Below are 15352 nucleotides of genomic sequence, written 5' to 3' on the forward strand. Positions count from 1 at the left end.
AGAAGTGAGATTGGGAACTTGGAACTTCAATGCTCTTCCCAGAGCAGCTCCATCCCCTGATGGAAATATCTTGCAGTGCTCACACTTCTAGTCTCCCCTTCATATGCAACCAGGGCAGACCCTGCTTAGCTAAAAAGACAAGTCATGCTGGCTACCACCGGACCAGCTCTCCTCTCCTCTGCCCCCCCCCACTTTGGCTGCTCGGCACAGTGGCCAGAGCCCTGTGGCTTGCTGGCTGGTCCGGGCGCTGAGGAAACCGCAGCGCTCTTCACGTCCCAGGTAGCATGAATGGCCTCCCTGTTTCCAGAGGCTGTGGAGCTAGGAGGGGCCCTTGGCTCAGCCTCTGTGGTTACACAGCCCGGGAAGAATCTCCCATCCCTTTCCCTGCTGACGAGGCCGTGCCCAAGTGGCTTTGCCTCCAGCCTTAACTCTAAACCGCATCCTGGTATTCGGGATAGTCTAGAGGATTTTAAGCACCATTTGGGAAGAAATGGAGGCACAGCAGGAGGGTTCAGAGTACCCGGATGTGGATGGGCCTCTGCAGGATAATTTTAGATTTTGGAGGCTATCCACCGAGCTTTATTGCCGCTTGACGTACCATGGCGTTGGTGAGAATCGTGCAGGAGTTTAAGCATTGTGTAATGTGAGGGATTCCAGGGATGTTTCGGGAACTGTCTTTTTCTGGAGCAGCAGGTGAACTAAAACAAGGAGATACAGATGCTGTGTCTTGTTGATGGAAGCCACCCATGAACATTTGGGTCTTCCTTTGCAGGAACAATAGGAACATAGGAAGCTGCCATATATACCGAGCCAGACCCTCGGTCCATCTAGCTCAGTCTTGTCCACACAGACTGGCAGCAGATGGCTTCTCCAGGGTTGCAGGCAGGAATCTCTCTCAGCCCGATCTTGGAGATGCTACCAGGGAAGGAACTTGGAACCTTCTGCTCTTCCCAGAGTGGCGGCTCCATCCTCTGAAGGGAATATCTGACAGTGCTCACGCATGTAGTCTCCCATTCAAATGCAAACCAAGGCAGACCCTACTTAGCAAAGGGGACCATTCAGGCTTGCTACCACAAGATGACAAGAACTTCAGAATTCTGCTGCTCAGAGGTGTGACATTCACTCTGCTTCCCCGGGACTGTGCCTGCCTAGAGAAAACTCCCTGTGATGGTGATCCCCCCCCATGAGTGACAAGTGAGTCTGAATTGCCCCAATGTCTGCATCATTCAGAGGGGATGCAGGAGGGAGGGGAGGAGCTCTCTGCAGCTGGCACAACTTCAGATCTCCACAGTCTGTGGGTGGATGGGAAGGACTTGGCAGCGGCAAGGTCCAAAGGCCAGCACTTTTGCATTTGCAGCTGTATACACAAAACAGGTCCTGACAAATCCTGGGCGCCAGAGAGCCATGGTGCCTAGAAATTTAATGGTGGCACCTAGACTAGGATATTCAGAAGTAGAGTTATTTAATAAAATCTTGATTTCTCCTAGCAGCCTTGTTTCTGTTCTCAGTATGTTTCTTGTCAAGGGGATAAAGAGAAGCCCGTTTATCCTCCCCACCCATAATGTCTATCACGAAGTTGGGTAGGTTTGTCAAGGGCTCTGTTTTCTGATTCCTATATTTTGGGGCCGGTTCTTCGATCCAAAGAAAAATGGTCAAGGCCTGAGTTAAGAACATTCACAGTTCTGTGTCTCTCTTTAAAAAAAACAACAACCTCAGAGTTTAAGGTAAAGGGAAAGTGTGGCATCAAGTTGGTGTTGATTCCTTGCGCCCACAGAGCCCTGTGGTTGTCTTTGGTAGAATCCAGGAGGGGTTGACCATGGCCTCCTCCTGCGCAGTATGAGATGATGCCTTTCAGCACCTTCTTATATCGCTGCTGCCTGATATAGGTGTTTCCCATAGTCTGGAAGTATGCTTCTCATATTCTGGGAAACGTAACAGCAGGGATTCGAACTGGCAACCTCTGGCATGATAATCAAGTCATTTCCTGCAGTGTTTTAATAGATCAGTTAAAGCAGCTTCCGATAACCTTGGAGCGCCTCTGCCAGTCTGTGTAGACAATACTGAGCTAGATGGACGAAGGGTCTGACTCGGTAGAAGGCAGCTTTCTGTGTTCCCAGGACCCAGAAAAGTGACGAAGAGCTTTTACCAAGCAATACAATGACAGCACTTTGAACAGTATCAAAAGCAGTTGTTTAATTTCTGTCTCGGCTTTATGCTGGCGTTTTCAAGGTAGTTTAGAGCAACACCATTTTAAAAAATAGCAAATAACAGGAATGACACAAACAAGCCAGTCATTTGTTGATAAAGCAAAGAGGCAGAGCAGCAGAGCAAAAGATCAGAATGATAAACATCCGAATCCTGAGCCAAGCCTGCAACTGACAGTGATTCTGCAGAGGTCCACTGAGATGAAAACGGTGGACCAGCAGACATTAAAAGCATATTCGCAAAAGAGAGATGGAGAAGGAACCCAGTGGGAGAAGGTTGCCAAGGGTCGTCTCTTGTACCTGATCCTCTGAGCTTGTGTGGGGCTTCCAAGGCCGCTCTTAAAGCTGGGCTGGACACGTGTTTGTGGAAGGAGCAATGGGCTTTTAAACTCCCAATAAATAAGCTTCCCCTTGGGGAGGGGGAATCCATCTGAGCTTGGCACGTGGAGCCCATTGAAGGAGTTAACCGCAGTGTTGAGACCAGCAAGTTGACTGGAGAGACGGGTGCTGCTCCTGTCCCAAATAAAGGCATTTGGCCTGAAATGTCGGGTGCGAAGTAGAGACCCCTCCCTTACTCCCTAGTTGGCTCCCTTGGAGGAAAGGGTTTAAGAAGTCTGGGAGAGGGGGGATTTGTGCCTCCTAGCTGGAACTGTTCACACCTACACTTTGTGCTGTATTGTGGTGTGTGTGTTGCAAGTGGGAACGGAGTGGATAGCTACTGCTTAAGATGCAGACTGTTGCCAAATTGCATTGATCCCAGGAGCTCTGGTATGTGAAAGGAGGGTGATATTTAACTGTTCTAATCTAAAAGGAAGCAAGTTGCTTGCTTGCCTTAGTCGAAGGCCCCCTTGTTCTCTGGGGCATTCTGACCTCCGGCAGCCAATCTTCTAGGGCAGTGTCCCTCCTTTTTTTTTTACCACATCCCTGGGGTGTCCCTCAGGGATGCAGAACACCCCCGCCTCCCTGGCTCTGGGTGGTCCTCTTCTGACGTCTATGGGTTCTTTCATCCACTTGGTTATTTCATAAAATATATGCCTCAGTAGTTGTCACCCTGTGAGCTGTGACCCCTGGGGAGTGTCAGGATGGCTTTGGGGGATCATTAGGAAGGGGACTGGAAATAAAGCTGCCAAGGTAGTAATGTCCTTATATCAATCTATGGTGCGGCCACATCTGGAGTACTGCGTACGGTTCTGGTCACCCCATAAAAAGGAGATTGTTGAGCTGGAAAAGGTGCAGAGAAGGGCAAGCAAAATGACCAGGGGGCTGGAACGACTCCCCTGTGAAGAAAGACGATATTTGGACCTTTTTAGATTAGAGAAATGATGGGTATGGGGAAATATGATAGAAGTGCATAAAATTATGTATGGTGTGGGTCAAGCGGAATGAGATAATTTTTTCTCCCTCTCTCATAATATTAGCACCCGGGGTCATCTATTTTGAAGCTAAAAGCTGGGAGATTCAGGAAAGACAAAAGGAAGGACAATTTGACACAACAACATGTAACTATGGAATTCGCTGCCACTGGATGTGGTGATGGCCACCAATCTAGGTGATGTTCAGCAGGGATCAGGCAAATCTCATGGAGGACAGGGCTATCAGTGGCTACTAGCTTGGATCACAATTTTTAAAAAAATGTTTGCTCAGTTAATTTTAGATCCCGCTCAAGTTGAATCAGGAAGTCCCCACTCTGAATTCACATGTGCACACACTGCCATGATACTGCTGCCCAGAACAAAACTCATTCCGCAGAGAGATGAAAAAAATTAGAGGGACCACTGGCCTGGATAGCTGTATATTTCTGTTAGGATCAGAGAAGGCATGCCCCTGAGGGCCAGGTGCTAGGGGACAGCAAAGTGAGGGGGCATTGCCCTCTTTCCCCCCACTTGTGGGCTTCCCAGATGCACCTGGCCGGTCACTGCGTGAAGCAGGACTCCATGGGCCTTTGGCTTGATCCAGCAGGGCTTTTTCTTAAGCTCCTACCGTCACCAGGGGGGAAAGGTGTGCACCAGAGCAAGGATTATTTTTACACAGAAGCAAAACGGTCTATTCTGTTTTAATAAGACAAAGTTCACGGTAGAGTCCCTTAATGATAGACTTGTGCGTGTTTGGCATTGGTTAGTTCCTTTATCTGGGCGAGAACTGAGGAACTGCTCAGCCGCAAGCCCTTCTGCGCTGCATTGGTTTCCCGCTCTCCCCCGCCCAGCTTGCCTCCCGTTGACACTGCAAATGCAAACCTCCGGGCTTCCAGTTACAAGGTGGGGACCCGTGGGGACCCGTGTGGCACGCAGGAGTCTTCTGGCAGAAGGGAATGCGGAGGCAGCCCCGGGAGGCGTTCTTCGGCAGGCTCCCCACAGTGCCAGGGGCTGCACCTTTGAAGGAGAGCTGCGACCCGCCCCCCCCCCCCAGCAGAAACCAGTCCAGGGCTGTGTGGAATGACCACCCGAGGTTTTGCAGGCGTGCAGGAGGGGTTTCCGGGGCTGGCTCTGTGCCTGCCCCTGCGGCAGGGGCAGACTGTCCTAACGAGCAGGTGGCGGCAGTGGTGGTGGTGGGGACGCTGAATGAGGCGCAGCTGCCTCTGCTTCCTGGTAGCTCCCTTTGCCACCCTCCCTCCCTCCCTCCTCACCAGCCCAGCATTGGCATTTCCATTGCATGTTGGCCCTTGGCCAGGCAGAGCTGGGCAGGCTCGGCCCGAGCAGTTCTCCCGGAAGAATGGCCAGCCTGCAGGCTCTCGTTAGTGCTGGGGCAAAGTGGCGTCCGGGCTGTAGTGCCCTCTTGGAGGAGGGGTAAGTAGCAAAGGCCGGCCAACTCCGGCTAGGCTGGCTCCTCTCCCTGCCTGAGAGCCCCATTGCCTGCAGGTCGGCCATGCACCAGGTAGAGCTGCACCGTGCACTGGTTCCGCCTGTTGAACAGCCGGCCTGCAGGCAGCGCGGGAAAGAGGGGAGCCCTGCCAGGAAGCAGAGGCAGCTGCGCCTCCTTGGGTGCCTCCCGGCTCGCCAGGAGCAGCCGCTACGGCTTGGACAAAGCGGGAAGGCAGAACTGCCAACGCTGGAAAGGGGAGGGTGGGATGCGCCGCTTGGCTGTCGGTGATCCCGGGGCAGCTATGTGGGCCCCTTGTGTGTCGGCCTCTGTTGCCTGGAGATGCTTTTGTTCTGGCTGGCTGACGCCTCGCAGCTCCCGGAGGGTGGGGGGTCCCTGCAGGGTGGGGCCCTGGCCCACCAGCGGGGCGAGAACTGCGGTTCAGCCCAAGTTGTGCTGGTCTCTGTGGCAACCGTGCCAACAGGGGCCTTGTGTGCCCTGGCATTCCCGGAGGCAGGTGCTTCTGTTTCCCTGGCTCCTCAGGGTTGCTGAGTGGAAAGGCAGGCCCACAGCGCAGCAGCCTTGGAAGGAAGTCCGAGGCGCCCCCCCCCGCCCCCGAAAGCCCCAACCGGGTGATTGATTCCTTTATTACGACCAACTGAAATGTCACAAGTTGTGAGGAAGTTCTTGAGTCCTCCAGAGCTCCGCTTCAGGCTGGCTGTCAAACAAAATAGCAAGGAAATGGCCAGAGACAAGCTGGTCCTGGTGCTGAAGCCCAAAGTTGTTGGTTTGTCACGGGCTGAAGATGAACACTGGGCGATTTCCAGATCACATGCTGCAGCCGATTCTCACCGTGTCCGCTAAGTGTCTTTCCGTGTTGCCCGTGTTGCGACATCACGGCCGCATTTCCGTTGCCTTGTCTAGGATTTTATTAATGCGTTATAGCTCTATAACGTTGCATATGCGTTGCAGGAAAGTAGCTGTATTTTTCCGTTGCAGGAGGCTTGCCCCGTCGTTTGTGTGTTCCAGTGTGATGTGGGTGGTTCAAATCAATTGGTTGATTTTTACAGCCCCTTTCCGTCTGGTCCATGAAATAACTTTTCAGTTGATGAAAAGATTAAGAATAAAAAAATAAAAAATTCCCACCTGGGTCATTGTGGCCAAACGATCTCCATCCAGGCTACGTTTATCCTCCAAACTGGCCTGTGCAGTTAAGGAGGAGGACATGCTGTGAGAGCACACCCATCCTGACATCGTTGCCGGACATCCTCCAGGCGTGAGAGTGTGTGTTTTTGGACCCGTCTGCTTTTAGTTCCTTCTGCTGAGAGAGAGAGAGAGAAAACCGCTCTCCTCCTCCTCCTCCTCCGTTCTTGGCTCCTTCTCCGCCTCTCCCTCTGCAGGTGGTGCTCTTGGCCCCAGCTCCCTCCACCTCTGGGATCTCAGCTTAAGCCTTTTGATTCAGCGCTAAGTAGGAAAGGGCCGTCTCTTGCGAGCCATCATAAAAGCCAAACAGAAGCTGAGCTGCAGCCCGCAGAGGAGACAGGTTCGGGGGTCGAGGTCCGGGCCTGAAGGTGGAGGAGGCAATGATTTGCACTCCAAGGCCGGTGGGGGTCAGAAGGGGAGAAGCAGGGTGGAGCCCCACATGGCAGGTTGAACCTGGTGGAGACGCGCTCATGGCTCCGGAGGCACAGCGCGACTCGGCCCACCCAGTCCCTGGGTGACTGTGTGAACATTCAGCAATGTGCTTCTTGTCCACTGCTGACAGTCGGCAGAAATGCAGCCCAAGCCTCTTCCCAGGCAGATCAGGCTTCAGTCCTGCCTTTCCCCTTCCTGGGCTTGCAGATGTACAAAGTGGCTGGCAGAGAGACAGGCACAGACACCTTCCTCCCATTTGAACTCTCCGTGGCCCAGCTTGTCCTCTACGGCCACCTCAGGACGGGATTGTCCTTTTGCACATGGGTGTGCTTGGTGCAGATCCAGGGCTGCGAACGGAGCCGCTGCTTTGTGGCTCTTGGCGGACGAGGCTGGAGGTGATGCCTATGCAGAATCTGCCTTGGTGCATGCAAATCCGCAGTGTATGTTTGGCTTTGTGGGAATAACCACAGGGTATCTCTTGTGTGGCCGCTAAGAGTCGACACCAACTTGACGGCACTTAATCAATCAATCAGTCAAAATCTGCAGTGTATGTTTGGCTCTGTGGGAATAACCACAGGGTATCTCTTGTGTGGCTGCTAAGAGTCGACACCAACTTGACGGCACTTCATCAATCAATCAGTCAATCAATCTCTTGTGTGATACGCGGCTTCTGCTCGTTGGCCCAGACCTGGTGGATGTATGTAGCTTCCATATGCCAAGTGTGGTCTGTCGAGCTGAGCCTTGCCTTCTTTGGCCGGCAGTGGGTCTCCCGAGGTTCAGGAGGAGATGCTAGTTGGGGTTGCTGCCAGGGATTGGAGCTGGCGCCTTCTGTGTGCAAAGCAGATATTCTGCCGCTGAGCGAGGGCCCTTCTCTAGCTCACAAGGCTTCCTTGAAGGGCAAACCTCTCTCTGCTGGTCCCAGAGTGCTGGGGTGTTCCTCCTTAAGCTGGTGGAGACAGTGGTGGTCAGCTGCGCTGGCAGGGGACTGCGAATTTGCTTGCCACAGGTGTCGTGGTCGGCAGCCCTCCTCCTCCTGGTGAGTCACGCTTGGCCACGGGGATGCCCCCTTACCAGAGCAGGGGCTGTGTGTGTGCACTCCATGAGCCGTACTGCTTGTCAGAGGGCTGGAGGTGCTCACCTCTGGCAAGAGGATTTACAGAAGCCTGCCTGAGAGAGGAGAGCTGGTCTTTGTGGTAGCCAGCATGACTTGTCCCCTTAGCTAAGCAGGTTCCACCCTGGTTGCATACGAAAGGAAGACTAGAAGTGTGAGCACTGTAAGAGGTTCCCCCTCAGGGGATAATGGGGCCGCTCTGGGAAGAGCAGAAGGTTGCAAATTCCCTCCCTGGCAGCATCTCCAAGACAGGGTTGAGAGAGATTCCTGCCTGCAAGTTTGCAACCTTGGAGAGGCCGCTGCCAGTCTGGGTAGACAATACAGAGCTAGATGGACCTATGGTCTGACTCCGTATATGGCAGCTTCCTATGTTCCTATGCCTGTGATTTTTTGATGGTTCCTCTGCAAACCCTTGTTGTGGGCCCAGCAGCAGCAGCAGCATCTGCCCTCCTGGTGCCATGCACATCTTGTGGGGCCTCAGCACATCGCATCCTCTTCTTGTGGCTGGGAAGTCCTGACTGCCTTCTCAAGGACATTCTGTTGCTCAAAAAGAAGCCACCTAACCACACAGATGATTAATACCAGAAGCAGAGCAATGCTCTGCTCTGTCTCCCAGACCAGGCAAGATTCTCATTGGAGCAGTGGCAGCTTGTCCTAAGGAGCTGGGGGTGGGCGCCAAAAGTTGCTCCTCTCTCTCTCTCTGCACGGCCCTACCTGACAATTGGCCGGCCTGCAGGCAGTGCAGGAGAAAGAGGAGGCAGGAGAAAGAGGAGCAAACGGAGCTCTGGGGAGGAGAAGCAGCTGCGCCTCCTTTGGCACCCTCCACCTCCCTGGCTTGACATGACAAGCCACTCATGCTTGGGAGCCTGCGCGTTCCATGGATGAAACTTCTGTGATCTGCCGCAGATGTGATTCCAGCCAAATGCAGGGCAGATAAAACCTCCCTCTGGACCAGCTGTCTCTGGAAAGTAACAGGAGAGCACTAAAGAGGGAGGGTGTTTCTGGGAATAGAAAAACCCGTACAAAGGCGAACTATGCTACCTATAACAATTCCAGCGTGTCTGCTATACAGAAAATAAATAATACAGATGAATGTTATCTTGATGCTTGTCATGCCAAGAATTAAAAGAAAGAATCCCAGGGAGCGTATCTCTATAATGGAACATGAGCGGAAGATAAATCAGCCCCAGTATTACTGGCTTCTCTTGAACGAAGCAAGCAAACCCTAGCTTTACTCGGGCTGTCTGGTGAGGCCGGTTTCCCTTGCAAATGCAGTGACACTGATGGGCAGCAAGGAGAGGCTTTCTTATTCCAAGACCTGCTGTCTGCGTGCCTCCATCCAAGGTGGGTGGAAGACCTTTCAGGAACCCCAAGCAGAATTCTGGGTGGCTTGCAGTTGCTGAGCAAGGTCTTCTGGCTCCCAGGGCTTTCATGAGAGCAACACCAGCAAGCTTTTTCTCTCCTCTGTCCCTGCACTTTTGGCTGCTGAAACAAAGGAAGCTTGGCGGGTCTGGGGGAGGGAATTATATGGGCAAGTTGGCTGTCTAACTGGGCCCCAGTGCTGCCCAGCTGTAGAAATGAGACCACCGTCACTACTACAAATATTTATTTTATTTATTGTTAAATTTCTATGCCGCCTTTCATTAAAACAATCTCAAGGCAGTTCGCACAAAAGTTAAAACAACAGTACAAAAATTATACAATTAAAATTTTAGCCGGAATATAAAAAGACAGATCTGATTAAAAAACAAGCACAAGATAACCATAAAAGATGGTTATCCAAACCAAAAAAACAAAAACAAAAAATAACCAAAAAAACGCAGCAGCAATAGAAACAATCATATAAAGCCTGCCTAAAAAGCCAAGATTTCACACACTTTCTAAAGATTGTGTTGGAGACTGTGTTGCTGATGGCCGCCCACCGGGAGAGCACTCCAAAGTCTGGAGGCAATGACTGAGAAGGCCCTGTCCTGCGTGCATGAGAGCTGAGCCTCCCCAATTGTCAGTACCTGGAGCAGAGGCCCCCCCACCTCCCGACGACCTTGTCAGGTAGGCAGCAACCTTTGGGAGCAGCCTTTATTGACTAGATTTCTATACCACTTTTCAACAAAAGTTCTCAAAGTAATTTGTATAGAAAGGAGCAGGATTTCCAAGGAATGGGTTCATGTCCATTTTGGCAAAGGCCACTTATTAACTATGGACTTAATTGTTTGAAAATCTGAAACAGAAAAAAACAGTCAGGGTGACAATCCCAAACTGGCCTTCTTTACCCAACCAAGAGACTGTCAACATTAAGCCCATGTTTGGACAATCTCTCTCCCCGCCCCCCGCCCCTGCCCCTGCAAATATATTTTGTTTAACTGATGGATTCATGGATTCCAGCAAAGCAGCTACCTTAATGAAACACATATTTAGTGCGACACTCCAGATTCTGCTTGCTCCTTTCTCCAGCGATAAGGCATAAAAATGCAGAGTTTCAAAGTGAAATTCCAGTAGGGAGCTTGGGGGGGGTGCAGAGAGCTGAGGAGGAAAGGCAAGATCCTGCCAAGATCTCTCTCGCAAAGCTTGTTTCAGAAAGAATATTTTAGCCCCTAAGATCCCCCGGGCATAGGAGGGAGCTGGAGGTGCTGGGGGGCAGGGAGGATGTTCAGATGTGGCCCGTGGGGGTGGGTTGCTCCCGGCATTCACATGAGGACAAGTACTTGCTAGCAAAATGGCCATCAGCTGCAGGACCTCTGAGGGGAACAGGGAGCATGCTGAGGCTCATCGCATTGCCCCTGGAGTGTCTCTTTGCACTCGCTAACTGAGCGAAAAGGCGCCTTTTAAAGTGGTGATTCTCTTACATTCAGCAGGGGGAGAGCAACTGGTCTGATCCAGCCCCAGCACAACATCCCTCCAGTGGCTGTTGCAGGTGGTCTATCTTCTGTTTATTTTTTAGATCGTGAGCCCTTAGTTTGGGGATCGCCAACCATCTTATTTATTTACTTACTTACTTATTTATTACTAGTAGGTGAGGCCCGTCGTTGACCGGGTAGAGTCATTTTGCATAGCTCACACTTATAGAGAGGTTCAAGACGTCAAATAGATGTAACTGAATTTATTTTTATTAAGGTGCTTGCAAAAGGGCAGTAAAAGAGCAGTTTGAAAATTTTAGGCTTTCCACTGCAAACGTTATTCGTTTTATTGCGTCATGACCGTATAGGGTAAATTTGAATCTCAATCTGAGAAAGATCTTCCCGCTCCTCTTGAGCATGGTGTCCTTATGGAATTATTGATCTGATTATGGACTGTTGAAAATCTGTTAAAGTATTATTACATTCAGAACCAACCTGTGCAAGCTGTGAAAATTCATGGGGGTGGGGTGGCAGCAGCTTGCAGGTTTCACAAGGAGTGTAAGTCGAGGTGCCCCCTAGAAAGCTTCACAAAGGGCCAGGGCAGTCCCGAAGTGCTGCTCAGAGGGCGACTGGGGGGGGCGTCTTGCTGCCCTCTTAGTGCCCCAGTCACCCGCTCCTTGAGGTGCCTGCCTCACCTTGCCTCATGAAAAGGCCGCCCCTGCCCTCTGCACAGGGAGGTTCTGTTTATCTGTTGTCACTCATAGCTGCTGGCGGCCCCCACGCTTTGCATACCCCCGCCCCCCCCCCCCCCGCACACGCGCACTCTTCAGGGGGTCCTTGGCGATCCCACTTTTAAACAGGAGGGGGAATCGGGCCTCTCCAAAGCGGCCTCCTCTCCATTTCGGCAGCAAAGAAGCAGGCGTTCGAAGGCAGAGGGTGTGGCCGAAGGCAAGCGAGAGGAACCATTTTCTCATCTGGACGGCCGTTACATAATGCGCGCCCTCCTGCTGCTGCTCCCCTCCCCACTCCTCCGAAGACGCGTCCTCATGATTAATTTGAGGCCCTGGCAGCCGCCTTCCTTGCAGTAATATTTTAAACATGACGGTTCCATATAGCTGCCTGCCAGCGATCATTATTCTGTGCGGCGGCTGTAAAGTTTCACTTCAAGGATGGGTTTCACTCCCGTTACAAATGTGTCTGGAATGTGCAGATGTTTCCTTTGGAGACCCGGGAGCCAATCGGCTTGAGCCCATCAGCCCTCCTGGGACGACGCAATGTACGGGCCGGCTCCGCTTGCAAGAGCTCGCTCTCACACTGTGTGTATGTGCGCGCGCGCGTGCATGCGTGTCTCTCTCTCTCTCATGCGTGCGCACAGGCGCGCACACTGTTTGTGCACAGATGTGCAAGGTCCACCACCACAGCATCTGCAGCCTTTTGCAGGAGCCTCACAGCAATGGCCTTGCACCAGGCTAGGAGAGGGGCCCACCTTCTTTCCACCCTCTCGTCAGCTGCTAACGATTGGTAATGTGGTTGGACGTTTATGCAGTGAGATACATAATTACTTTATGGGAAAAGATTGGAAGAATAGATTCGCTTGGCTTCAAGATGCTGGAGGACAGCTGGCGAGCCCAGGAGGAGTGTTGGCTTCAGCAGATGGAGAGGTTGGAGCGAAGGAAGATTCTGCCTGGGAGCAGGAGAGCAGCACGCGGCAGCAAGCATTTGCTAAGCAGGGTGTGCCCTGGTTCGTATTTGAATGGGAGACTACATGTCAGCAGTGCGAGAGATTCCCCTTAGGGGATGGGGCTGCTCTGGGAGAGACTCCTGCCTGCATCCTTGGAGAAGCCGCTGCCAGTCTGGGTAGACGATCCCGAACTAGATGGACCAAGGGTCTGACTCGGTAGAAGATGGTCACTGCATAGTGAGCACTTTCCATAGTGACCACATCCATAAGTACCTATGGACAAGACCAATTCAATATGTATTTATCTTCCTATAACTTTAGGATGTGTTTCCACTCATAAGGCCCTTCAAAAATCTACATAATAAACAATTATTAGACTGTTTAATCATTGTTAAAATCTGCATAATAAACAATAGTGGGAACACAAAATATGGCAGTGGCGGTGGCAATAAAGTCGTAATTTAGGAGCCAGGAAGATACTTCAGCTCATGCCAAATGCCGCACGGAATCCAAAGGCCTTTTCTACAGAAAGCACTTTGATAACTTTTGTTGCTGAGAAGTGGGATGTCAAGGTTCATAGTCATAATCCTAATACTAATAAAAATCCCATCTCTGGACTGCCATGGATCAGGGCTTCAGACAATGAACCTGAATGTAGGTCAGCAGAACTGCCTAAAGACCTGGTCGAAGGCGACCCACTTATGCTCCCCTTTTACAGATGAGGAGTGCTGAGTCTGAGAGAGAAGTGTCCAGCAAAAGGCAAAGCAGAGATGCAGGCAGTTTTTCACTTGCTGCTGTTCAGCAGAGGGGAGTCGGAAATGCTGGCCCATCTGCATGTGGTTTTTTATTGCATCAAGGAGATGTCTGGTTCCTGCGTCCTCGCTAGTGGGAGTCCGGCTCTGGGGATGAGAGGGCAAATCGATATTCTTGGACTTGCAAACAGGGCAGGGTGTGGGTTGTGTGCCAGAGACGGCCCATTCTTCTCGCTTGCTGACAAGCAGGATGAGGCCTGGCCCTCCCCTTCTCCATCAGCCTTTGCTATCCCTTGCAGCTGTAAGGGGGAGACAGAGAATGAGATAATAGGTGTAGCTTCCCAGGTGGCTCATGAGCAAAGAATGCCTGGTCTCAGGCAGGTCTCCGGACCTCGGAACATCTGGATGAACCGGAGTTCCATTCTGGACCTCAGAGTGTAGCCATAACATCTTGGGCGTAAAGGAAACAATTGGTGCTTTTCACTGCTTTTGCGTGCCCTGGGGGATCTGCAAGTGTGGTGCTGACTTAATTCCATTCTTTGAAGCTGATAAGCAGAAGGTGGTGTCATAAGAACATAAGAACAGCCCTACTGGATCAGGCCCAAGGAGGCCCATCTAGTCCAGCATCCTGTTTCGCGCTGTGGCCCACCAGATGCTGCTGGAAGCCACAGGCAGGAGTTGAGGGTATGCCCTCTCTCCTGCAGTTACTCCCTTGCAACTGGTACTCAGAGGCATCCTGCCTTTGAGGCTGGAGGTGGCCTATAGCCCTCCAACTAGTAGCCATTGATAGACCTCTCCTCCACGAAGTGATCCCAACCCCTCTTAAAGCCATCCAGGTTGTTGGCTCTCACCACATCTCGTGGCAGAGAATTCCACAGGTTGATGATGCATTGTGTGAAAAAGTACTTCCATTTGTTGGTCCTAGATTTCCTGATAATCAATTTCATGGGATGACCCCTGGTTCTAGTGTTTCTCCACACCATGCATGATTTTATAGACCTCTATCATGTCTCCTTGCAGTCGTCTTTTTTCTAAACTAAATAGCCCCAGGTGTTGTAGTCTTGCCTCATAAGAAAGGTGCTCTAGGCCCCTGATCATCTTGGTTACCCTCTTCTGCACCTTTTCCAGTTCTACAACGTCCTTTTTTAGATTTGGTGACTAGAATTGTACGCAGTACTCCAGGTGTGGCTGCACCATAGTTTTGTATAAGGGCATTATAATATTAGCAGTTTTATTTTCAATCCCCTTCCTAATGATCCTTATTATGGAACTGGCCTTTTTCACAGTGGCTGCACATTGAGTTGACACTTTCAACGAGCTGTCCATCACGCACGGCCCTGGTCAGTCATCTCAGCCTGGTCAGTCATCTCAGATCCCATCAGCGTATACTTGAAGTTGGGGTTGTTGTTTTTTGTCCCAATGTGCATCCCATTACACTTGTCAACATTGAGCCGCATTTGCCACTTTGTCATCCACTCACCCAGTTTAGAGAGATCCTTTTGGAGCTCCTCACAATCTGTTTTGGATTCCACTATCCGAAAGAGTTTGGTAGCATCTGCAGATTTGGCCACCTTGCCAAACCCTCGTGTCCTGGGGTTTGGGCATCCCCGATCACCCAAGGGACCCACAGCATCTCTCTCGGCTGGGCTGTGTCCAGGTTTCCCTGGGCTGCTGCATGGATCTTGGGGCACCTGTCTAGGACCCTACGGAAAGCACCTCGTCATCCTCTGTAGCGGCTTGTCCTAAGAAGCTGGGGTGGGGCGCCGAAGGAGGTGCAGCCGCCTCTGGTTCCCAGCAGCTCTTTTTCCTCCTCTCTGGCGTTAACAAGAGCTGTGCTGCCTGCAGGCTGGCCATCCATCTGGTAGAGCTGCATGCACATGCTGTAGCATGGCTGTAGCGTAGGGGGGAATCTCCCGGAGGCCACTGTGCACCCATCTTGCCATCCTTGAGTGCCTCTCTCCCTCTCCCGCCCTCAATGGCGCTTCCTTCCCTCCACACCTGGAGGCAGTGAGGGGCAAGGGGCTGGTCTCCACCCAGGTCTCCTTTCCCTCCCCACTTCCCTTCCCAGCCTCCACTGTCAGTGACTCGCGAGGAAACTTGGCCGCCCCGGCTCAGCTGCTTTGCCTTCCTGACGGGTTTCCTGGAAGTGACTGTTGCGCACCCCAGGAGAGGGACTGCTTGCAAGACTGCTTTCCGAATGCTGTGGGGCCCTGATTCACACAGGCCCCTGGTTTTCTTTGAAAAGAACCTTGGTGGGGATGAAATTCCAGAATTAGGACTCCAAATGCAAGGAACCAAAGAGGGATTTTCCCCCTCCTGCTGTAGGGAGAAGCTGTTTT

General features: G+C 51.8%; 1 protein-coding gene across 4 annotated transcripts in view; it reads left to right on the forward strand.

The window, feature by feature from the left end:
- Nucleotides 1–15352, forward strand: part of PKD1 (polycystin 1, transient receptor potential channel interacting) — a 107286-nt gene that overhangs the window by 19792 nt on the left and 72142 nt on the right. The gene's annotated exons all lie outside the window — the stretch shown is intronic.

Source organism: Hemicordylus capensis, chromosome 13 (genome assembly GCF_027244095.1).
Source record: "Hemicordylus capensis ecotype Gifberg chromosome 13, rHemCap1.1.pri, whole genome shotgun sequence".
In the NCBI taxonomy this organism is placed as follows: domain Eukaryota; kingdom Metazoa; phylum Chordata; class Lepidosauria; order Squamata; family Cordylidae; genus Hemicordylus; species Hemicordylus capensis.